Source organism: Heloderma suspectum, chromosome 16, assembly GCF_057233095.1.
Source record: "Heloderma suspectum isolate Gila_16-S chromosome 16, 16-S_ref, whole genome shotgun sequence".
NCBI lineage: Eukaryota > Metazoa > Chordata > Lepidosauria > Squamata > Helodermatidae > Heloderma > Heloderma suspectum.
In genome coordinates, this window is record NC_139473.1 from 5,151,776 (window position 1) to 5,176,988 (window position 25,213).

The 25,213-nt window shown below is 47.6% G+C and overlaps 1 protein-coding gene across 3 annotated transcripts in view; it reads left to right on the forward strand.

Moving 5' to 3' along the window:
* The first annotated feature begins 469 nt into the window (after positions 1-469).
* The window catches only part of YPEL2 (yippee like 2), a 58,677-nt gene continuing 33,933 nt past the window's right edge, over positions 470-25,213 (forward strand). Inside the window, exon 1 of one of the 3 annotated variants that reach the window (XM_084823019.1) lies at positions 470-594. The gene's annotated coding sequence lies outside the window, so the exon portion shown is untranslated. The remainder of the gene's footprint in view (positions 595-25,213) is intronic. The other 2 variants (XM_084823021.1, XR_014786166.1) reach the window with 2 other exon arrangements.

The window sequence follows — 25,213 nt, forward strand, 5'->3', positions numbered from 1 at the left end:
AAATACCCTAACCCACCTCAAATGCCTGCCTGAACAACCACGTTTTTAACGCACGGCGGAAGCTCATTAAGGAGGGGGCATGGCGGAGTTCCCTAGGGAAGGAGTTCCACGGAGTGGGGGCCACCACAGAAAAGGCCCTTTAAAGGCCTGCCGCTTTAAGGCGCGCTGCGCCCTGCTTGTTATCCTCCCGCCCAGCGCCCATGCTGGCGGGGCCTCCGCGCCTCCCATTGGCCGCTGCGCCACCCAGCTGTCGCCTGCCCCACTCAGCGCTCTCCTCCTCCTCCTCCTCCGAGCCCGGGGGCCCCGCCCCTCCCCCCTCCCATTGGCCCCTCGCGAAAGGGGGCTGCGGCCGCCCGCGGCCAACCGGCGGCGTGTTGCTAGGCGCTGGGGCGCGCCGGTTGGCTCGCTCGGGTGGCCATCAGAGGCGCGGGGGCCGGCCTTCGGCTGCCCTGTATAAAGGGGAGGGGTCCGGCGCGCGCGGCAGGGCACGGGGGCGCCTTCGGAGACGGCGGGCCGGGCTGCGCGCTGGAGAAGGCCGGGGCTCTCCAGGGGGGCCTGGCTCCTGGGGCGCGCCGCGGCGCCGGGCAGCTGCAGGTGAGTGGGGCCCCCGGGCCAGAGGCGCCCCGCGGCCAGAGGCGGCCCCTCGGCCGGCCAGCCGGGCCGGGCCGCCTCCCGTGCTCGGGAAAGGCGAGGAAGCCGCCGCCGCGCCGGGCAGCTGGGCGCGCTCGAGGGCGCACGCAGGCGGCGAGCCCGGGGCTGATGTGCTTGCGGACGCGGGGGGGGCCGCTTGCCGGCGTGGAGCCCCCCGCAAGGAGATCGGCGCTGGATCGCTGCCCGGACATCCCGAAGACTTCGGGGGGCGCAGGGGGGCGCGCCGGGGGGGAGCCGCGGGGGACGTGACGGCCCTGGAGCGAGCCGCGTTCCGGCCCGGGAGACGGACGCCGCCGATGCCGCGCGCTTTAAAAAAGAACCAGCCAGACCCCCCCCCCCTTTCTCCCTGCTCCCTCCAAAAAAAGAAGAAGGAAAAGAAGAGGAGAGAGACCTCGTTAGGGTGGCTTGGATGAGCCTCGGCGATTTCTGTTCTTTTTCTTCTTTGCCTGCTCGCTTTATTTAAAAAAAACCACCACCACCCAGCAACCTAGGAAGTGGAATACTGGAACAGCGCAATTCTAGGCAAGTTTACTCAGAAGTAAGTGCGCTCTCCAGCGGGGCTGCCTCCTGCAGTGTTGTGTAGAGCAGACTGGGGCCCTCCAGAGAGGTCGGACTACAAATCCCATCATCCCCAGCCGAATGGATGGGGTGATGGGATTTGTAGCCCGACCCATCTGGAGGGGCCCCAGTGGGGGATAGGATTGCAGCGTTTGCGGTGCAGTCCTGTGTGTGTGTGTGTGTGTACACTGTGTTTGATGGGGCTTTACTCCCGAGTAAGTGTGCTTGACAATGGCGATCTTATTGCCAAAGGAAGCCTAGGACTTGATTCTAAAACAGCCTTCCCCCATAACCTGGGGCCCTCCAGATGTTTTTTTGGGCTACAACTCCCAGCTTCCTTGACCATCGGCCCTGCTGGTTGGGGGCTGATGGGAGTTGAAGTCCAAAACATCTGATGGGCCCCAGGTTGGGCAAAATTCTCCTACAATCTGGTTGACCCCACTTTCTTTCGAACTCTTCCTACTGGTCCTCTCATTACAAGTGTTGAAATGGTTTGTTGTTCGTTTTTTACCCAGGTCAGTATTGGGATTCAGTGTAGGTGCCTGGGCGGTTTGTTTTAATCTTGCTGGGAATGCTTAATTATTGGTGGTGTGTGATCAAAAGAGAATCGGGGGGGGGGCATTTTGAGCACCTCCCTTGCATACCCAGTTCGTGAGGATGCAGAGCGAGTCTGTTTTTGAAAGACTCGGGTGAGGAACTGTCTGTATCCTGCAAGACAGAGCTGTTTACAATTCAGCTGATGATGCCATTTGGCTCATGTAAAGATTGCCAGCAATGCACGTCTTTTCCCTTTTATAATTTCCATGATTGCCCAACAATAAACTGAGAATGTACTTTTAGCGTTCTGTTTGCGTGACCCACGATAGTGTTTAAAGGTACTTGGTCTTGAGATCTCTATGACGTCTTGTGCTTTTTCAGCCCCTTGCTTTGTTTCCTCTTTGCTACAAAGGTATCCTGCAGGCTGGTGTTGTGCCTATCTTACAGATGGGTACGGCCGAGTCAGGGAGCAGGCATGTGGCTTGACTGCTTTGGTTGGAATCCATGGCTGGGTTCTAATTTGAACCTCTTATTTCCCAGACCCAAGCCCCAGGAACAGATTGCTGTGTCAGGATCAAAGTGTCTTGCAAATGGACTGCCCCTTGATGTAACTCCTGACGTGGGTTTGTAACTTCTGAAAAAGAGGTGTCTTCTGGGAGGCATGCCTTCTTACACATGTGTTTGGAACAGTGGTGGGGAGGGAGTTCTGGCTGTGGCTGCTTTTTGCTGAGGCACTCTTTGCATGCTCAGACACTTGGCCACATCCCATATTCCAGAGAAGAGCCCTGGCTCTTTTGCCAGCTGCCAAAGCTGAGCCCTAAACATCCCCGACATAGATTACAGCCATTAAATCTGGATAGAACAGGCTTGAAAATAGCCGCTTGCCTGTGGACACCTGTGATGAGTGAAAAACCACCACTAGGGGACCAGGCAAGGGCAATTGTGTTGGAAGAATTGGTGGTTCTTTTCCCTGCTATTGATGTATTACAAATGATTAACAGAGGCATGTGTGGACAAAGCAGGCTAGCATGAGGGTTTGGTGAGGTAGGTGGCTTAGTAACTGCGTGTGTATTTTTTATTTTTCTTGCAAGGCTGGGATATGGGGTAGCAGAGAAGTAAATCCCCTCTCTTACATTGTGTGTGTGTGTGTGTGCTCGTGTGTGTGTGTGTGTGTGCGCGCGCGCGCGCGCGTGAGAGAGAGAGAGAAAATGAGAATATAGACCTACTACTTGGAATAGTTAGGGGTTAGTAACTGAGGATGTGGTTTTCCTCCATGTAAGGCTAAAATAACCTCCCACGCAGTTCAGGGAAGTCCTTTGGCAAAGCTAAGAAGCAGGGGCACCTGGGATAAGGTTTGGGATGTGTGCCTTTCTTGGGGCCTAAATCCTTGGTGCTCTCCCTTCTGTGTGTTGCAGCTGATTCATCCTAGAGAGATTCAAAGCTACTAACTATATCCTCTCTTTCTCCCCCCCCCCCCCCAGCTCATGTGACTGTGTTTCTATTTATTTATCCAAGCAGCTGGTTCGGTCTCTGGAGAGGAGGCCTCATCCTGACTGTTTACAAGCTTTACTCTCTGCTGCAAAAGGCTTAAGGGTGCAAGGGGGAAGAGGATGTTGCAAGTCCTATGTGCAGAATTTGGCCTACAAACCAGGGGTGTGTGGCTTAAAAAACAACAGAAAGCAAACAGATATGGTTTCCTCTCTCCTGTGCAGAGGAGATGTGTTGCCACAATGTTCCGTTTTGGGGAGCAGCACCCCTACATTGTCAGAGCTGGGTCTGAAGTGATCCAGCTCTTACAAAGGTGCTTCCTATTCTTCGGTTCAAATCTTTCCCATGTGTACTTTGAACAAAGGGGGAGAAAACCCCACATCATCTCCTGTGCCAAAAGAAACTGAATTTTGCAATGCTTAGAAAACTGGACAACCTGTTCTTTTCTTTTGCATAATTCATCCTCCAGTGTTGATTTATTTTTTGCATGATTTTTCTTCTGCAAATGGTGGGAAGGGCAGTGGGGGGCATGGGAACTGTCCCTACCTCCTTGTCCTCCAGCAGTCTTTCTTGACCATCTCCAAATTCTGAGGCTCGGTCAGGCATTGCTGACATGTTTTTCAAGCATCTCTTTGCGTTGATAAGGGCTAGAAACTTGCTTAAAAACAAAGGGAAGGAGCCATTCTCAGAAAGCTGGTTCCTCTTCACCTGGTCCTGGGTCCTCCACTTGGGCCCAGAATTGCAAAATACACCCAGATCCTGTTCTAAGACTCTTCTTTCCAGCTGAGAGAGGACAGAGAGGAATTAAGGGTGCAATCCTATGCATGTTTAGACCAAAAAAAAGTCCCACAACTCCTAGCATTCCCCAGCCAGCATTGCTGGCTGGGGAATGCTGGGAGTTGCAGGGCTTTTTTCTGTCTGAACGTGCTGGCTGGGGAATGCTAGGAGTTGTGGGACTTTTTTCTGTCTGAACATGCATAGGATTGTACCCTAAGAGGCTGATGAAGTCCCAGGGGGAAAATACAGATGGAACTGCTGTTTGTCACTCTCCTGGGGGAGGCGGATGGAGCTTAGAAGGATGGTGGGTGTTTTCTCTGTGTGTACGTGTCTTAAGGTAGTGGTTTTTGAGGTACAGACAGAAGGATAAGCTCCAGGCAAAATTGCAAAAGCGGTCTCCTGGGTTTGCCTTGATCTACCTCTGCCTTCTCCCTGTCCACGCCTTGCTAGATGAATGGAGGGGATGCTTGCTTGGCCATCCTTTTTTATTCAGAAAAACTGCAAAGGAAGCTTCATTAGGAAGCTCCAAGGATAAAAATAACGTCCTGTGGGGGCATGGGAGCCAGCGTTTGACTGTGTCTCATCCTAGTCTACCTTCAAGGGTGGTTGTTACTTTGAAAAATGGAATAAGTCTGCATGGGTTGCTGTCAGCACCTCCGGGGATCTGAATATGCTAAATTATTCTGTTGTATAGCTCACTCCGTTTTTAAAATAGGTTTTGAGGTGATGGTAATCAAACTCCAAATCAGAGACCTTGGGATCTGGGGACTCAAGTGTATGGTCGGTAACCTAGTATCTTAATATAGAGCACCCCTAGGCACAGTCCCTGGCATGGTGCACTATTCCCCTGAGAGGAAGTGCCCCACTGCAGCGGGGAGGGGGCAGGCGTATAACTCTCTCCATTGGCCTCCTAACCTCCCCTGGCATCAAACTGTATGGACTGCAAAGCTATGGGCTGGTTAGGGACGTCTGCCACCTTGGGACCAAAAATGTTACTGCAAGATTCAACCACATGAACACATCTAAATTGAGATTAATTAATTAGTGTTTTTTTTAAATAACCCTGAGGTGCACACCTCTGGGGCCCTTTTAGTGTGCATGCCAAGTTTCAGGTGTCTAGGCTTCACAGTTTTGGTACTGACAGACAGACACCTCTTTTGTTATTATTGGATTTGAATATTGAAAACACTTTATTATGTCAAGCATGGGCTATACAAACAGGAGAATGAGGTGATTGTGGGTCCTGCACCAAGGACTGCAGATGGGGGATTCACTTTTTAAACATTCCCTTGTGTAAAAAAAAAAAAAAAAAATCCAAAGAAATCCATGGAAGTAGAAAACTAGCATTGCAAGAAATGAGCTGAGATGGACCCTTTCTCTTTGGTGCACTATATTTCTTCTTTTTTTCCCTTGGTGAGTATGTTTTTCATGGGGGAGCATTTGGCTTCATGTGTACAAATCCTCTGTAATACTTACAACAGCCCAGGAAGGTAGACCAGTCTATTACAATCACCATTTTGCAGATGGCTGGGGCACTGGACTGAGGGCAAAATGCCTTTCCTAAGTCCAGCTACTAATGAGTTTGGGGCAAAAGTGAGATTTGAGATGAGGACTTCTTGGTGGACAGTTTTAGCCACTGTACCGCAGCAGCTTTATGTTCTTTAAATAAAGAACATTAGCCGGGATCCAAAGAACTGTGCAGCTGGTTCTGTGACCCAAGCGGAGGCCTTTGGGGGAATTGTGATTACCAAACAACATTCCTGCTGTGCAACACAGCAAACTGGTTTTTGAAATGAAAGGGACTCCTTGCAGGAGTCTGTGATACAGCACAGCAGTGTGCTGTTAGCCAGGATATGGAAGCTTCCATATTTGGGGCCAGTCTATCTGTGAATACCAGACACTGGGGAACAGGCAGGAGTGTTGCCTTCCTGCCCTGCCTGTTGGCTCCCAAGTGGCATCTAAGCGGTCCCTTTGCTGGAAACAGGTAGCTGGGTTGGATGGACTTAAGGTCTGATTAACTGAGGCTATTGTTAGTTCTTAAAGGTGGTCACAAGTTGCGCTGGGCACGCCTGAAGTGGTTTTCCTGGATCCCTATCAGACTTTGCATCAGTGCAAATCTTTGCAAGAGATTTTTTTGAGCTTGCAAAACTTCCCTGAGGCCAGGCTGGAGACAAACTGGCTTGTGTTTCTGAGGTTGCTGGTTCTATCTGTCTGTCTCTCTTGTTGCCAGTGGAGTTTGGGTAGCAGCAGCTAAATCCTGATGCTGAGGCGGCAACTTTCCTACCTGTCTATCCGTGTTGCTTCTCTCTGACTTCTGGTTTGGCCATAAATTACTGTGCCTGACAACCCCTTTTAATTAAGCGGCTCATCAACTGATGAGCAGCTTGGCCCATGGCGGGATGATCATATTGACTTAGTCCACCCCAAAGAGCAGGCAAGAGATGGAAGCATGTCTCGGGCTGCTTGAACCGAAGTTCCGGAAGCTGCTTCCCAGTGCCAGGTCTTGGCTCTGGAATTTTGCCAAACCGGAATAAGAGAAACTGAACATGTGCAAAGTGTTTTTGCCTTTGCCACTGAGCTGCAGCACTGACTCCACACATTTGGAATTAGGATTTGCAGGGGCAGCTGCTGGTCTTATTTTAGCCATGCTTGAGCCCAAAAATTCTTCTTTTACAAATTTTAACCTCTGGATTGGATGCTCTTCCTTTATTGCCTTATTTATATGTTTTCTCTGACTCCAAGAGCTCGGAATGGTTTATATGGTTATGTATTTCTCTGTTTTCTTCCCCTGCACTCCTTTTTGTCCTCACAACAACCTTGTGAGGTAAGTTAGGCTGAGAAGGAGCGAGTGACCAAGGGTCACCTGCTGAGCTTCATGGCTGAGTGAGGATTTGAACTTGCATCTCGCCAGTCATAGTTCAAGAACCTGAAGTTATGTTATACCACGCTTGCTCTCTTACAGAACTCGCTGCGATTGTTTTCTGGGTGACGGCTCTTGTTTGGCCACCCCAACCTGGTTCCCTTCAGTTGTGTTGGACTACAGCTCCCAGCATTCATGGCTTTTGGCTATGCTGGCTGGGGCAGATGGGAGTTGAAGTCCAAATATCTGGAGGATGCCAGGTTGGGGAAGGCCGCTCTAGTTGCTGGTCAATTTCCACTTGGGAAAACAACAACGGCATTGTACCTTGCAAACCTCTCTGTCAAGGGCAGGCAGAATTTGGATCTACTCTACTGGGAGATCTCTGGGTGATTTACAGTAGATCAGCAAGGATTTCCCAATTGTTTAGCAACAGCAACAATGAAATGCCTGCCTGCCTGCCCTAAAATTATACAGCTAAAATGAAATAAGGCTGGGGGAACCAGGAGTAGCTTTTTGTGTGAAAGCACTGTGAGTTCCATTCAGTTACAGTACTTGGTCTGGGCTCCAAATACTTTAAATCTAAGCAAATGTCTTTTGCACCAGGCTCTGGTTGGAAGATCTTGTTGTTCTAGGAGAAAAACCTAAGGGCGCAATCCTATGCATGTTCAGACAGAAAAAAGCCCTACAACTTCCAGCATTCCTCAGCCAGCCAGACTTTTTTCTGCCTAAACATGCATAGGATTGTGCCCTATGTAGATCCAGCAAGCTTGAAGTTTGTGCATTCCTGCTGTATGTGTCTACTTGGAAGAATCCTCCCTGAATCCATTGGGACTCACTCCCTGGTAAATGTATAGGGATTGCAGCAGCAAAAACATATTTTCCTAGCCTGCTCTTTCTTTGGGGCTTGAGGCAGGGTTACAACTTTTATTAAAAGTGTAAAACCTGAAGTGAGAGAGAGAGAGAGAGAGAGAGAGAGAGAGAATGAATGAACAGATGTATGGCAAAAGCAGACCTCTGTCAATATTTTTTATTTATTTAAATGTATGTCCCTCTTTTTTGTATTTGGCTCTATGAGCTGTTTGCTCAGTGATCCTTTTGTAGAAGTGTGTCCATGTCCGTATGTCTGGAAGTGGATTCTGGCTACAAACGAAACGATGGACTATGTTACGCGGCGTAATCGATGTTTGATATTGCTAAGCGGTGGTTGAAAGAATGTCGAGTTCTATTGGGATGTTGTCGTCATTTTGCTGTTTGCTGGAAAACTCTGTTGGCCCGAAACGTGAATTCTTCTGCGAAGCTCATTCAGACCATTGGTCCATTTAACTGTTCCAATTTTAGGAAAATTATTTCCTAAATGAAATGACTTTCAGGACCTTAACCTACTTCATGTGAAGGTTTCCCCCTATTTTGCATCATCTGCTGGCCCCTCTTTCTTCTCCTCCCTCTCCACACCCCAGCATCTCCTGGGCAAGGGAGTTCTGCAGTTCCAGAGCATTTCTGTGTATGTCTGTCGTGATACAATGAAGAATGTAGCCATGATTCAGCAGTGAATGTGGAGATCAAAACCTGGCGTGTTTCAACCAGCCCTCCCCTGTGGCACAAGGGTGGGGGTGGGGAAATACCAGGCCGTGATCACTTGAGCTTAATGGAGAACTCTGCTGCAGAGGCTTAGGACGCTATGTAGGCTAATGAGGCTGCAGTGTGGTGTATGTGTAAGGCAGGCTGCCTCACTAACCGTGTATCAGTGCGTCTCTTCCTTTTTTCTCTTTTTTGTTCTCTCATTCAGAAGTACTGTGCCCTCTATGGGAACATAGGAAGTTGGCTTAGACCATCTTGCTCACTATTCCCTAAATTGACTTTCAGGGGCTCTCAGGGTTTCAGGCAGGATTCTTTCTTTAAGAGCCCTACCTGGGGAGGTTGGCGATTGAACCTGAGGCCTTCTCCCTGCAAAGCAGAGATACTGCAATTTGAGCATTGCAGCTAGCTGCTGGACAAAATTAAAAGATTAAGGGCAAAATCCTATCCAGATAGGCAGCTGCCTCCAAACTCGGAGGCAAGAGGGCAGGAGAAGCACCGAGGGGATCGTTCCCTCCGCACTTCTCCTGCCCTGCATTTTCGGCTAGACAGCCGATTGCGGCTGTCTAGTCGCAGGAGGGCTGCGTGCGGGAGGAGGCTGCTGTACGACACAGAGGGTGTGTTGTACAGGCATTTCTGCCCGCTCCGGAACGCCCCCAGCCACGCCCCTTTTCAGCTGCTCTGTGCTCCTGTTGCAAGCACGGAGGACAGGGCTGTTCCACGCTGCCTCGGAGGCAGCGCGGGAGTGGAGGGAGGTCAGTTCTCCAGGAAGTGACCTCAGAATGTGGGCTCCGAGGTCAGTTTCCAGAAAGCAATATATCCTATGGCCATCTAGCTGCTGTCTAGCGGCCATAGGATTGCTCCCTTGGGCTCTGAAATGCGGGAGGGGCCATAGCTCAGTGGTAGAGGCCCTGCTTTGCAGTCCCAGGTTCGATCCCCAGCATCTCCAGGTAGGGGTGGAAAAACTCGTGCCTGAGTCCCTGGGAAGTTGCTCCCAGTCAGTGTCGACAATACTGGGCCAAATGGATCCATGGTCAGACGCGGTATAAGGCAGCTTCCAATGTTCCTATTAATCATTTCTCCCTTAGTTCCCTCAAACAGCATATGAGGTGGTAACCCTATGTGCGGGCTGGATGAACAGAGAATGACACAGTTGAATGCTCTTCTAGTCATTAAAAAAACCTAGCATTTTGAAGAGAAGTATTGTAAAATACCAGTAATACTACTAGCAGTAATACTGTTAGTAGCAATAATACTATTAGTAGCAATACTGATACTACTAGTAGTAATAATAGTGCTACTAAATTTGCTTTTGTGGCAAGACACACAAAGCAGATTACAAAGATTACACAATGAAGCAGAAACCATAAAAAATGCTTAATAAGAAATCTCTTGAAATATCCGTAAAAGCTGACAGTTTAAAGCAACAGCCAGATTAAAAGCAGGACACAGCAGACTGGAGGTGCAACTGCAAACACTCAAAGCATGCTGGGATAGAAAAGTCTTCAGCTTCCGCCTGGAGTCTTAAAGAGAAAGGCCTGGCAGATCTCCACAGGGAGGGTACTCCACAGTCTTGGGGCCAAGACCAGAAAGGCCTTGGCTGCCCATCCATCTGACCTCCTGTACAGACAGGGCCGTGATACCGATCTGAAATGGCACTGCAGGTTCATATGGATTAACCTTCTCCCCAACATATTAGATTTTTCTTCAGTGTGCAGGGAATCGAAGATTCCACCCCCACCCCCCCGGCACAGTCTGTTTGTTACATTTATAGCCTGCCTTTTCATGCAAGGAGCCCAAGGCGGCTTACATGAACCTCCTCCTCTCCTTTTTATCCTCACAACAACCCTGTGAGGTCAGTCAGGCTGAGAGTCTGTGACTGCCCAGAGTCACCCAGGGAGCTTCACGGCCGAGTGGGGACTAGAACCCAGATCTCCCAGCTCCCAGTCCAACACTCCCACCGCTACCCAACGCTGGCTCTCTACAATCTGTCGGGAATTTCTCCCATGCCCTGCAGAAGTGAATTCAGTTATGCTATATTGAAGCAGGAGCAGGTCTGGACAGAGCCTCTGTTGCCAGGCCACCTTGCAACTCCATGTTCCCCACTTCTAGGTCCATGGAAGAACGGCTGGATACAAATGCAATTAAATTGCAAGTTGCTGCTTTGGGGGTTTTTCCACCTCCTGTACCTGAAATGTTCTGGGCCAGCCCAGAATAAGCGGATCACTGGCTGAAATGAGTGGAGAGGTTGTTATTCCAGCACCACGGGTAGTCTTCCAACGGAACACAAGCCTCCTCTAAGATGGTTACCAGATTGCTTAAGTGAGTTTGATGCCATTATGTTGCCAGGTCTTTGCTGGCTGTCACTGTTTTCTTTCTGAGCTGTACGTGTTTATCAATAACAGACTGTCGGTGCTTCTGATGGATCGGAGCAGATTGGTGTCAGAAGTCTTTAGAGAACTGAAAGGGCCTTGATGGATCAACAAGGATAACATGGCTTCAGTTGTCTATGCTCTGGTAACCTCCAAGTTAGATTACTGCAATGGGCTGTACTTACTGCAGTGGGCTGTACGTGGGGCCACCTTTGAAGACTGTTCAGAAGCTGCAGCTCGTGCAAAATGTGGCAGCTAGATTAATAATGGGCAAGAAGGTCTGAACATATAGCACTGATTCTGGCCCCGCTTGCACTGGCTGCCTGTATGTTTCCACGCCCGATTCAAGGTGCCAGTTTTGACCTAAAACCTGACAGAGCGTCTTTCCTGGCATGAACACTATGTTCATCTAAAGCCCTCCTCCAGGTGCCTCCTCCAAGGGAGGCTCGGAAGGCAGCAACAAGGGAGAGGCCTTCTCAGTGGCGGCCCTCCAATTGTGGAATGATCTTGAGGCCGGCCTGGTGCCAACGTGGTTATCTTTTTGGTGCCAGGTTAAGGCACTCTTAGGCATTTGGCAGCATATGATGAGTTTTAACCAGGTCCTGGATTTTTCTTACTGTTGGTGGTTTACAATTGTTTTAGGTGCATCTATGTCTCTGTGTGTGCTGTCTATTTAGATGTTTGCATGTAAATGGTGTTTATAATGTGTTTTTAAGGGTCTCATCTTTGTAAACCACCCAGAAAGGTTTGGCTATTGGGCGATATAGAAATGTCACGAGTGAAATGAAGGAACCCTGTGAATTCATTTCTAGCAGCCTTTTTACAGGCCTGTTTACAGTCAGGACTTCCTCAGTGTTGGTCTGCAAGGAGATCACTTCTGTAGAGCAAGACGTGCAGGGCACTGAAGTTCTTACTGCTCTTGCTACGTTTGAATGTATCTCCTACAGCCATCAATGTTGTATGAATGCTTATTTAGATATATGGTCTGCTTATATTAACATATGTATTTGAAATGGAAGTGTTAAATCCTTCCTCCCTCTTTTTCTTTTCTTCCCCCTTTTTATTGCTGCTGTTATTACTGTTGTGTTTGCAAATTATTTTTTTTAAAAAGAGAGCAAGATAACCAGAATACTTACGTTTCGCTCTGCCTGAGATTCTTCCCAAGCTGGCTGGGAAAATAAACCAGCTGGCGAACTTTTCTTCTTCCCTGCCTATTCCTCTGAAATTGATCTGCTTGAATGTCTTTTGTTTTTGTTTAGTGGGGGGGGGGTGTTAATTTTGGGAAAAGGTGGCAAGGATTAAGCATGTACAGAAGCAGTGATTTGGAACCCTCGCTCCCCTTGTTCTTAGGTATCAAAGTAAGTTTGCTTTGCAATGAGTAAGCCAATGCTTAGTCATTGGCGAGGGGAAAGCACTCTGTACATGCCCAGAGGCATGATTGGGGCTGTGCATTCAGTGCTGGGAGGGGAAGAGAAAGTAGATTAAAGTGAATTCTGTGACCTGGATCAATCATATGTGCAATTTAGTTTGATTTGCATATGTGCTTATTTTGCATAATTTAGTCTTTTAGTAGTCAAAATGCGGCGGGGGGGGGGGAATACTGTCTGGGCCTTTTAAATGCCATCTCTTCTTCCCACCCCCAAATCACTGGCAATCTTGGTCAGGTCCCTCCTCTGGCTTTTGACAATCTTGAAACGGTGTGCACAATGCTTGTGAAAGCTACTCAGCTAGTCACCCGTGGTGGTTTGTGGGGGCTGATGGTTAGAACAGTTTTTTTAATGGACCCAATGAGGATGTGACCAACCACGCCTCTCCCCCCCCCCCCCCGCATTCCTTGAACAAAGATCCTTGACCAAAGAACAGGTCAGGACTGCAATAGACTCCCAAATTTACATCTCTATACATACCAGCCTGACTTTCCAGCTTCACCTCCTCCATAACAATGCTTATGTAAAAGAAGTACAGTAGAAATCACCTGGGGGATAGATGGCCAGGTGCTCCCAAGGCTATTGATTGGTCAATTTGAATTTCCCTCCCTGGGAATTCCCCCAGCCCCATAGAAATACTTGGGCGCTTCGAGCTTTTCTTTGTCTTCCTGTTTGGAAAGCAAAGAGGCATCTGCAGCCTAGCTAGGCCCAGAAGTTCCAGGCGTGGGCCTCATCCACCCCTGTACCTGTACGCTGCTTTGGTGAGTTGGGATTCTGATAAGTACATTTGTAGTCAGCTAGATGGACATTTCTCTTACTTTTAAAGCAATCAGCTTTTCTAAGCTTCTCCTTGCTTGGTTCTTTAATCAATGTATTGGATTGGAAGTTGGAGTTGATTTGAATCTCTTGCCTAGCATAGAAGTTGGATTCAGGGATGTGGGTGGGAATATTTTCCATTTCATAAGTTCATTAGTACACTATTAAGCAAGATAAGCAGTTTCAAAGTTGTAATTGATGTTTTTCAGGTGATTATCCCCAGCAATTGTGTGAGAGAATGCATATGGGTCATTGAAATACGTCTCAAATTGAAAGTGCCGTTAACAATCTCAGGAAAATAGCCAAACTGTAATAGATGAGCTGTTGTCCACATATCATGCCGAGTCCTTTGGGTTGCGAAAACGTATTAGTATATCAACAGTATTTAGTGTCGATGGTCTTTTCTTAAATTTAAACAATGTAAAGGAAGTCCATGGTATTACCTTTTTAAAGTTTAACTATTCCAATAAAAATGTCTACATCATATAACATTTAAATAACATTAAGTGCTTTAATTCCCCCCTCCCTCAAATATTTCAGGTCAAACACCTAGAGATGTATTGGGACAAAAAATTAGCATGGTGTTGGGGGTTTTTCAGCTTTGTTGTTCCTGATGCAAATTAGCCAATGCAAATTGGGCTAATTTGCATAGGGTAATATGCATAGGTCTCCCTATGCAAACTCAGCTCATTTACATAGGATTTTTTCTTCAAAAACTTGCATTGCTAGTTGGCTGACCGATGCACGAGATCATTTGGGCAAACACTCATTTGGGCAAACACGCTTACCAGGTTGTTCAGGAAAGAGGCTCTGAAAAAGAACCAATCCTGCTCCCTACTAATCTCCGTCAGCCTGCCTTCTTCTGTGGGCAGGATATGTAAAAGGACACTGGAGTCATGGTGGTTGTGCGGTGTCTTGTGGCCTGTCCTACCTCGCAAGGTGGAGGTGTGGTCATCCTGGTTGCTTGTTGCCTGATTAACTAAGTTTTATTTCAATCATACTACCTGCCTGATCAGTGGATGGGTTGGTTAAATTTGTGTATGAGCAAAACGATAGTTCTCAAGCAGGCAACACTGATTTCTTTGTTTTTTAGATGATGAAACTGTGTCGAGGTGGGCCTCATCTTAGAAGAGGCATTCTCTGTGTGTGAGAGAGAGGAAAAGGGAAAAATTCCTCTTTTTCAAATGTCCATTCCTGTTTATGGTTTTTCAGAGGAATTTTCAGCATCAGCGATACAAGAATTTTCACTTAAAATAGTGTATTTGCGACAACTTACCTCTGTTCAGGTTGCATTACATCAGCCTTCCTCAATGTGGTGCCCTACAGATGTTTTGGACTTTGGCTCCCATTGGCCAGTCGCTGGGGACGATGAGAGTTGTAGTCCAAAACATTCTGGAGGTTGGGCATGGGGATGATGAAAATTGTAGTCTGAAACATTCTGGAGGCTGGCCAAAACATCCACTTATTCGTATTCTGCGATACGAAATGGAGGCCACCCTTGTTGTTCTGTGTTCTGTTTGCTTCTTTGCTGCTTAAGCTGCATTGAACACACATAAGTGTTAAGGAAAACAATGATAAAAATGTTTTTAATCTGATGCTCACGTTAATCGGGGATAGCATTTTAATCATTAGTTTATTTGCATGCTGCTTTTCCATGGTAAAACCATGCTCAAAGAAGCTTACAACGATATCAAGAAAATGTCAAGAATCAATTGGATGAACTGCATTATTATTATTGCTGCTGCTGCTGCTGCTACTACTACTACTACTACTACTACTGCCCAATAACTGAAGCTCTCTGGGTAGTTCACAAAAATTAAAACCACAAAATACAGCGTAAAATACAATATAAAATATAATAGCATAAAACTACAGTATAAAAGTACAACCAGAACAAAAGGCAGAACAACATGACATTCTGTAAGATATTTAAAAGAAGAATGATGGGAAGTGATAGGAAATAAAAGTTTGTCCTGTGTGCTTGGCTTAAAGCAAAAACAAAATACCCCTACCTGCAGAAGCATGCACACTTCAAAACACATTCCACTTTATTGTAAGTTTGTTTGTATTCTGAATCCTTCAACGATTGCTTGTTTATCCTCTTTTTGAATACTTGGTTAACGTTTCTCCTCATAAGGAGAAAGAAATACCAAATATTTTAATCTGGTTTTCAGGCTTCTCCACAAGGCTCTCTTAAGGGCTAGAAACTTGCTTTTTTATTTTAAAAAAATACCCCCCCCCAAACCCAGGATGCTGAATAATGTGCCTGAGTGGTACCAATGTGGAATATATACTCAGCCCTGAAAAATCATCATCCTTCATTGTAGTTTCATATGGTCCATAAATGAAGCTTGACATGTTCCCATGGGTCAACCATGGCTTGGCTGATACTTGCTACATGCCAACTACCAAACATAATTCCGGAAGCTGGGAGTGTCTCTTATGGAGAGGAAGGCCTTGTGTCACCTGGGCGGCTGTGTCACTCGAATGGACAGGAAACAGGATGATAATGATAATACTTAACTCACCCACACCTTCCGCAGGGCAGTTTCCAAAGTCCTTTAGCAACCATTAATTAGTGTCTTCCTCATCCAACTGAATATATGACTGCCTTTCTCCTCAACAAGCGGGCAAAGTGTCACTTGTCCGACGGGGTACGGGAGGTACGTTGGAACATGATGGTCAACAGCAAAGTGATCCTGTTCCCAATTTAAAACATTTTTTTTTATCCCAAAGCAAAGCCTCTAGCCTTCATGGCGACAGGAAAAGGCGTGGGGTTATGCAGGTGGCATCTGCTGGTGCTTAAAATTGGGGTGAGGAGTCATCAAAGCTTCTGGAGCCATGGGGTGGAGACAGAGGATAGAGGGTTTTTTTCCCCTCTTTCCCATAATACGAGAACCCACTTAAACGGATTGGCAGGAGATTCAGAGAAGGTGAAAGAAAGTGCTTCTTCATAAAGTGCATAATTAACCTATGGAACTCACTGCCACAAGATGTAGTGATGGCCACCACAGCTGAGATGGCTGTAAAAGGAAAGAAGGCAAATTCATGGAGAAGTCTATCAATGGCTGCCAAGTGGGATCGCTATGTGGGATCGCTGTACTCGGAGGAAGTATTGCTGCTGAGTACCTTCCTGTTCTGTGGTTCCTTGAGGGCAGTTGGAGCAAGGCAAGAAGAAAACAGGACCCTGAATAGGTCCGAGTGAGGCTTGCCAGCTGGAACTTGGTAGTACCACTAGGGGGATGTTGGCTCAGCAGGGAGCTAAAGCCAACTGAAGCCTTTGGGGAAGGGATCTAACTTGATGGTAGAGCCCCTGCTTTGCTTGCAAGAAGTCCCCAGATTCAATCTCTGGCATCTGGCCAACTCAGTGGGAAGTCCATGAGCAGGACACAAAGGCTCTCCCACTCACGTTCTTGTGCAACATGGCACCTTTGATCCTGGAGGGTGACTTATAGCCATCAGGACTAATGACCGTTGATAGCCTTCTCCTCCATGAATCTGGATGGTTTTTAAAGCCATCCAAATTGGTGGCCATTGCTACATCTTGTGGTAGCGAATTCCACTGTTTAACTCTGCACGGTGTGAAGAAGTCTTTCCTTTTGTCTGTCCTGAATCTCCCATCATTCAGCTTCATGGCAGGATCCCGTTGGGAGGGATCCCGTTCTAGTATTATGAAAGAGGGAGAAAATTTATTTGTTATATCTATATCTCTCCTTTCCCCCAAGGAGACCAAGGCAGGATACATGCTCCTCTTCTTCCTCTCCATGTTATCCTCACAATGACCCTGTGAGGTAGGTTAAGCTGAGAGTCAGTGACTGGCCCCAAATCACCCAGTGAGCTTCATGGCTGAGGGGGGACTTAAACCCAGGTCTCCCAGTCCAACACTCTAAGCACTACACTCCTTTCTCCACCCTTTGCATAACTTTATGCATCTGTGTCATGTTACCCAGCTTTAGCTTGTTTTCTAAGCTAAAGGAGACCCAAATGTTGTACCTCTTCCTCACAAGGGAGTTGCTCTAGCCCCTTGACGATTTGGCTTTCCCTTTTCTGCACCTTCTTTCTTTCTGTGACATCTTTTTTGCAGCGTGGTAACCAAGTTTGCGCAACTCAGGCACACCTCTCCAGGCTGGAGTGCCAGTCCTCCTGTGTTGGGTTGGGTGGCTTCAAACCAAATCACACAGGAAGACCTCGACACATCTTCAGAGAGACCTTACTGACGCCTTTGGACAACAGGTTGAATGTGTCACTTTTCCCGGCACAGGAAAAATAATGTTCATCAGGCCTTTCCCAAACGGGTGCCCTGCAGATGTGTTGGACCACAGCTTCCAGCATCCCCAGGTAGGGGATGGTGGAAGTTGTAATCTAACACATCTGCAGGGCACTCAGTTGGGAAACATCGATGTAGGGAGTGGGAAATCGAGGCTGTATTACTCTGCATTTCAGCGTCTTGCGTTTTTCGTCCAGCATGCTTAGTATATATTTAGCCCATTCAGTGTAAGGGCTGGTATCACGTTACCCCTGGACTGCTGAGCTGGTTTTTTTAATTTAAATGTAAAGGGAAAACAGATCCTCTTTTGTGTGTTTGAATGAGTTCAGCTTGCAATTTTTTTTCTTTCTCACCCTGCAGACAAAATAGCTGGGGTGTTTTTGTTTTAATTTTCTGCCACTTGCTTGCTGAGATTCTCTCTCTGTGTCCTGCAGCTTGGCAGCCCACGATGGTATCTGTCTTAAGTGATTATTGTATCACGGGCCCCAGGAGTGATAAAACTGACCTGCCCAGCAGAGGTGGGTGCCCTGCAGTTGCGACTCAGCTTCCCCACTGTGTGTTTCTGGAAGTGTTTCTTTTTTCCAGCTCTGCAGAAATAACACCCTGCTTGGAGGATAGGGATTTTTAAACCTGAGAGGTGTTCTATATTTTGCTGTTCCTAAAAAGATGACTGATGCATGGATGTGTTAGCAGGTGGGTGCTCCAGCTCAGCTGAATCAAGAAGCAAGCAGAGCATCTGCTTCAGATGTTGATCTTGCACCATAAACCCGACATGGCTAGCGATGTGGGTTTTCTGGGAAATTTTCCTATACAAATTAGGGACATTTTTTCTGATGCTCTAGAGCAGGACTGGATAATTGAAGCTCTCCAGTTCCCATAATTCCTCACCCTTGCCTGTGCTGGCTAGGGCTGATGGGAGTTGTAGGCCAAAACATTTGGAGGGCCACAAATTACCCCCCTTCTCCAGAGAGTGAATTAATTTAGTATGTATTATTTCTATTTAGTAAACGAAGCTTTAAAAAGTGCTCCATGTTAAGTTTTTGTTTCAATACACTACAGGTATTTGACATGAACTATTTGAAGGGGAAAAATTAAATGCTGGCTGGGGAATGCCGGGAACTGTAGGATTTTTCTCCTGTCTAAACATGCATAGGATTGCATCCTTATTGTGATTGAAATGTTACATGATGTAGAAATGTTTATTGGAATGTTTGTTAAAAATTTGAAGATGCTGGCATGCACATCCTTTATGTAGTTTAAATGTAAGGAAAAAAGAAAGGTGCTGATAACTGTTGACAAATTAATAAAGAACTGTGCATGATATGCTGACAACCACTAGTCTGTTTCCACAGAGTTCAGCTTTCTTTCACTGAGGTCGTTGAGACGCCTTCAGTTTTGCTGTCACTTTTTATTAGTACTATTTCACACACACACACACACACACTGACTTTTAATTTGTTCTTTTAGGACCATGATTAATTTAATTGGAAGATCCAGGGGTTTTCTATGTTTGTATGTGTCTCTTTGTTTGTTTTGGGTACTGATGGCCCTTTGGCAGAGTAATGATCATTCCCTACAAGCTGCCAAGGGACCAAGCAGGTGCCTTGGTGCTAATGCCTTTAATTGCTGCTTCTCCTCTGAAACCCGAAGAGGCTACCAAATCGTAAACTCTACAAAGCTGGTAACAGCTGTTCCATAATCCCCCCTGTTTGATATATTTTCTTGTATCTTTTTAAAAAAACCCAACCAAACATTTTAACACGTGGAAAAAACTTTGCGCAATTACTGTTATTAGCCGCCCCCAGCGAAAACCTCTGGAAGAGGTGGATCTGCGTGCCTGTGGGATTTGTGCTGCACCACCCAGTTGTGGCCAAAATATAATACAAGGGCAGTCTGCAACAAATTGTTGCAATCTGAAATGCTCCTGTGCAGGGTTCCAACCAGCCAGGCTCCCTTTCTGGATGCTCCATTCTGTCTCCTCCCTGCTTCCTTCCAGTGTTCTGTTCTTTCCCCTACCCATGGACATGCAACGTTGTGTGGCCCCTGAACTCAGTCAGTCCTGATTGAGCTGTTTTGGGGGTTTTATTTGCTCCCCTTACCGTTTTTTCCCTGTACTTTGGCAAACCTCAGGGCTTGCCCCTTCAGTTTGTTGCTCCAAAACAGTTTTGTTTGCATTTCTGTCGGCACCTGGGTGTGCTGTCCGAGGGAGTGCTCCTGCTTTTGTGTAGAGGACATTCAGCCCGTTCCGCAACATCGTTATCTGGAAATAAGTTCCATTGCTTAGGACTCCAGCCTTGACCCTGTGTGTATGTGTGTATGTTTGTATCTGTTTATCCACATAATCTCTTACCGTCACTCACACACACTCTTACACTGTCTCTTTTTCGCACGCGCACACAGCCATACTGTCGCTCACACAATCTAACATCCTTAGGGGGAAAACCTGTTTGCATTTAAGTTGCTTGGTAGCTTCCATAGTCACACAAGCAAGGACAATGTGATACAGGTATGTGGCCATTGGAGGGGTCGGGGGAAAATAGGGACCTGAATTCCCACCCCTAACATTCCTTCCAACTTGTACATAAGGTTGCTTCTACGCCCTTCAAACCAGGCCTCCTCGGCTTGTTGCTCTGTCTGTTGAGGAGCTGTGGCTGTTCTCCGTATACCTCACCCACACGTATTGTGCTGTGAGAGGGGCCAGGCGGGGAAATAGCTATCAAGTGCAGAATCTGATAGCTTGTTTATCTGAAGTATTTTTATGCCACTCCTCAGCCAAAAAGGCTCACGGAGCGGTTTACAAAGAATCATTCAAACAAGACAGTCCCTGCCCTTAAGCTTGCCAGCTAAGAAGACACAACACACAAGGAAAAAGGAATAGGGAGGGAAGAGGGAAAGCAAAATTATTTCAGCAAGGCTGGCGGCATAGCCCTTTCTCCCACTTTCATCTCCCTCAGCTCATCCTGCTGGAATGGCTGCTGATGGTGACAGTTGAGAGAATACAGGCTTCAGTTTAAAAAAAAAAAATAGCAAGGAAGTTTCTAGACCTCATGATTGTGTAGGAAAAAACACAATCGCAGGTACAGAGCTGACGGAAGAACTCTGACTGGTGAGCAAAAAGGAAATTAATAGGAAGGGGGAACCATCCTGAACTCCTTGGAGGAAGGATTGGATATGGCTGTAGGGGGAAAAAATCCTACGTATTTTGGTTTTAAGGGCAGAGATGTAACTCCATGGTAGAGCACATGCTTTGTATACAGGAGGTCCCAAGTTCAGTCATCCAGCTAAAAGGACCAGCAACCCCAGGTGTGTTGAAACATGCGGTGGCAGGGTGCTGCTGTATGGGTGGGCTGTGCTTACATACTCAAACCCAGCCCCCCATCCTGTGCCCACCAGATGTGTTGGACTACAGCTCCAATCATCCCGCTGCTGGCTGGGGATGATGTAACCAGTGGCCCAACATGTTTCAGAGGCACCAGGATGGGGAAGAGGCTGCTCTAAACCTAAACTTTTGGAGGTGGGGTGGGGGCATGTAAGACTGAAGCATGTCTCTTGTTTTAATTCGGAGCGCAAGCACACCTCTGTCCTGACGTTTCAGGTAATGCTGCAGCTAGGCATGCGTGCGCAGGGATGGCCACACGCTCCTTTTCAAGATCTGTGAGCCTGCTGCATATCTGTGCTGCTGAGCTGCTGGCACTGACTAGCCGTTTGAACAGGATCATTTGAGAGAGAGAGAGAATATTTGTTTGAGAAGCTTTTTGGCTGGCGGTCAAAGTGTGCTCAGCAAAACATCTGCCCCCCCACATGGAGAGGTGCCAGGAGGTGGCGATTATGTGGCATGATCCTGAAAAAGCAAGGACATATGGACACTTATATCTCTCTCTTTCTTGTTCTAAGATGAGCATGTGACTCGTCCTCTCTGTTATTTGGGGGGTGGCTCTACAGCCGGTGCCCACACACCAACCCTGATGGCGGGTGGAGAAGATGGAACTTGAGTCTGATGCACCGGTGAAAACCATTTCAGGGAGGTTTATTGGAGATGGACGACCCCACCTGGGGGCGAAAAAGAAATCGGGTGAACGTAGGCTATTTTATCAGTGCCTCCAACCAATCTGGTGGCCATACCCTCTGGGCAAACAGCTTCAATTGTAGTGTTTTTGTGTTTGAATTTGTTGCATGCTGCTCTGATCTTGGGGGGTGGGGGATGTGGAGCGGCTTCTCAAATTCTATCATCAGTAAATAATAAATTAAAACCATGGCTGTCCCTTAGTCTACATCCATCTTTTGCCAACCTGGTGCCATCTGGATCTATGGAACTCTAATTCCCAGCATCCCCAGCCAGCCTGGCCTGGCTGTGGATGATGGGAATTGTAGTCCAAGCCAGCTGGAGGATGGTGGGCTGGGGGGAAGGTATTGTGGCTCAGAGCATGCCTACGGGGTCTCTTATCCTGCTGTGCCTGAAGCTTTCAAAGAGATTTTAAAAAAAGGTGGCAGGGCGCTTCATCTGCACATACAACGTCCCTGGTTCAGTCCCTGGCATCTCCAGTTAAGGGCGCAATCCTATGCATGCTTAGACAGAAGATAGCCCTCCAAGTCCCAGCGTTCCCCAGCCAGCAAAGAAAAGTCCTACAACTCCCACCATTTCTCAGCCAGCATGGACTTTTTTCTGCCTAAGCATGCATAGGATTTCACTCTAAAAGGATCTTGGCTATATTTGAGAGCAATGAATGAGGCTGAATTTGGTTCCCAGTTCTGTCCTTGACATAGGGCTGCATGAGCAGCCCGAATAAGGAACTGACGTTTACATGCTGTTGCACCTGAAATAAACATTGGACAACTTCATATCCTGCAGCACTGTAAACAGGAGACTCTTTCCTCGAGATGCACCGGTCTTCTCTCTGGCTCAAAGCGGTGCTATTTTTGTGCAGTGTGCTTTTAATTGCGGTGAGGGGGCATCTAAACTCAGGTTGGAGCAGACCAAAGGGCTGTCCTAGTCAATGGGTGTGCTGGCTGGGGAGGATGGGAGCTGTAGTCCAACACATCTGGGGAGAGTCAGTTGGGGAAGGTTGGCATATCTGGTCCAGTGTTGTGTTCCCACAGTGGGCAACAAGATGCCCCAATGGGAGCCCCAGAAGCAGGACATGAGGGCAACAGAGCCTCCTGCTCACGTTCCCCAGTATACTGCCTCTGATACTGGAGGTCCTAGATAGCCAACCATAGCCCTAGACTCTGGATCTATTTAGTCCAGTCTTCTCCAACCTGGTGCTCTCCAGATGTTTTGGACAACAACTCCTAGGATTCCTGGCTATGCTTGCTGGGGCAGATGGGACTTGAAGTCCAAAACATCTGGAGAACACTAGGCTGAAGACAGCTGGTCTAATGCCCTTTTGAAGCCATCCAGTTTGGCGGCCATCGTGACATCTTGCCGTCATGAAAAGCATAGCTTCACTCTGCACTGCGTGAAGAAGCCCTTTTCCCTGTCCTGAATCTTCCCACCATTCAGCTTCACTGGATGACCCCACTTGGTTATACTATGGTGAGAGAGGAAGAAAAACAGAAAAACGTGCCGAGTTCCTTACTGAGACGGCTGATGCAGCGCTGGGCAAAATTCACTGAAGTGACAATCCTAACGCAGTGTTGACGCAACTTCATTCTTTCTTTCTGGACTGGTCTTTGAACAGGTTCTTTTGAGTGACCTGAGCTGTAAGACTCTGGGGACATCTCTGCCCTGTCACCAAGTTCATTCGCATTTTTAGCCCCTGAAAAATACTCTCTGGAGCAGAGAGATGGAGGGCTGTACATGCTCACCATGGTGACACTCCCCACCACCACACCCCCAGGGAGAATCCAAAAATGCAGGCAGCCCTGATGATCCATTTTAACAACCCCTTTTTCATCTCTGCCAGGAGCAGGTCTTTTGTCAAGCGCCCATTCCAGACCAAGCCATCCCCCAAATACTTCGCATTACAACAGGGATTCATTGTTGCTGGGAAAATTCATTCTCCCCAGCTGCTGTGAGGATTGCAGCTGCGCTCAGAGGGAGCAGGGAAGTCCCGGGGTGGTGGCACATGATATCAGGGTCTCCTCTAATAAAAAAAAAGAGTTGGTGCTTCATCCCCGCAAGCTCAGGCTCTGCTATGCCACTGCTCGGAAGCGATTTACAGCACAAAAACCATTTCCACATTTGGTGGGGGAGCCATGCAGCAGAAGGAGAGCATCTGTTCTCGTTTAAAAATTATTTTAAAATGTCTGGCTAGGTGTACAATTTACAAATGTAGCTGCACAGCATCAAGTGGTACTTGGGGACTAGCTTACATGTAGGGCATTTTATTTTGTGTGTGTGCGTGTGTTGTATAGGGAGGGGGCTCCTTTGCGGGGGTTGTGTGTGTGATTCTTATTTCTTATTATGCATGGTAATAGCAAACCATTTATGGCTGCAAGACTCATGGAAATGCGTGCTTCTATCGGGTGTAAAATGTACGCAGCTGAAGGCGACATCCCTTGTGCTCGATTGTGGCTGAAGAACGTGGCTTGGAATGTCAGATGGGTTCATAAAAAGCCTAACCATGAGCATAAATTAGGCCTTTCTGTGTGCACACTTGGGGATGTGTCCCATTGAACTGGATGGGACTTACTCCCAAGTAAACAAGCAGGGGGTTGCATGGGACAGCCGGTTCATCCATTCCTATTTCTCCAGGCTTCCTGCATGCATGAGGGAGGTGGAGAATTTGGGTAAAATCCAACATAAGCCCTACTTAGAGTAGACCCCTTCAAATGAATGGCTTGAGAATTGACGACAGAGGGGAGACATAATAGCGCTGTTCAAGTACTGGAAAGTTGTCACAGAGAGGAAGGCCAGGATGTCTTCTTGATCATCCCAGAGTGCAGGACACGGAATAATGGGCTCAAGTGACAGGAAGCCAGATTCCGGCTGAACATCCGGAGAAACTTCCTGACTTAGAGCAATATGGCAATGGAACCCATGACCCAGGGAGGCGGGGGGCTGTCCCACAGTGGAGGCATTCAAGACGAGGCTGGACAGCCACCTGTCAGGGATGCTCTGACTTGGACTCCTGCATTGAGCAGGGGTTGGACTCAATGGTCTTGTAGGCCCCTTCCAACCCCACTATTCTATGATTCTATAAGTTAGCCTCATTCATTTCAATGGGTCTACTCTAAATAGGACTTGTGCTGGATTTTACCCATCGTCCCTGGTTCAGTGAGGCGGAGAGAACGCATGTAATTCTTTCTGATGGAATCGGCTCACACATCTGGCTGGCTGATAGGCCACAATTGCTGAGTAATTGCAAGTTGAGAGGTGAAGGCGGGGCATTGAGCCTCAGGCCCCGCCCCCTTCCCAGGGGCCCACCTCCTTCCCCCAATCACCAATCATTTGGAGGTTTCCTGGTTTTTGTGCCCTTTTCTGAAAAGGTGGCCGGGTGCAAGGTAAAGTTGTGCGTTTAAGCCTTCTTCAACCTGGTGCCCCCGGGTTGTGTTGGATTTCAGCTCCTATCATCCCCAGCTATGATGCTGGCTGGCAGGGATGGGGGTTGCAGTCCAACCAATCCAGAAGGCTCCGGGTTGGGGAAAAGCTGCAATGGCTCATTGCTGGTGTCTGTTTCACACAATGGAGCCCACTGTGGGCGACCTTGTCTGTTGATGGGAAACAAGCCTACCTCGCAAGGCAGCTTGTTGTGAGGGAGAATGATCCCACTAAAGCAGCCTTCTTACTGGGTGATCTTGGGCAAGTCCCCCCGACTTACCTCACAGGGTGGTTGTGAGGATAAATGAATAAATAAAACAGTGCATTAGAATCTCTAGAATTATCAGAAAAGTTCAGAGCAAGGAAACCGGCAGGAGCTCTGAACAGGCAAGCAGCTTAGCGGGA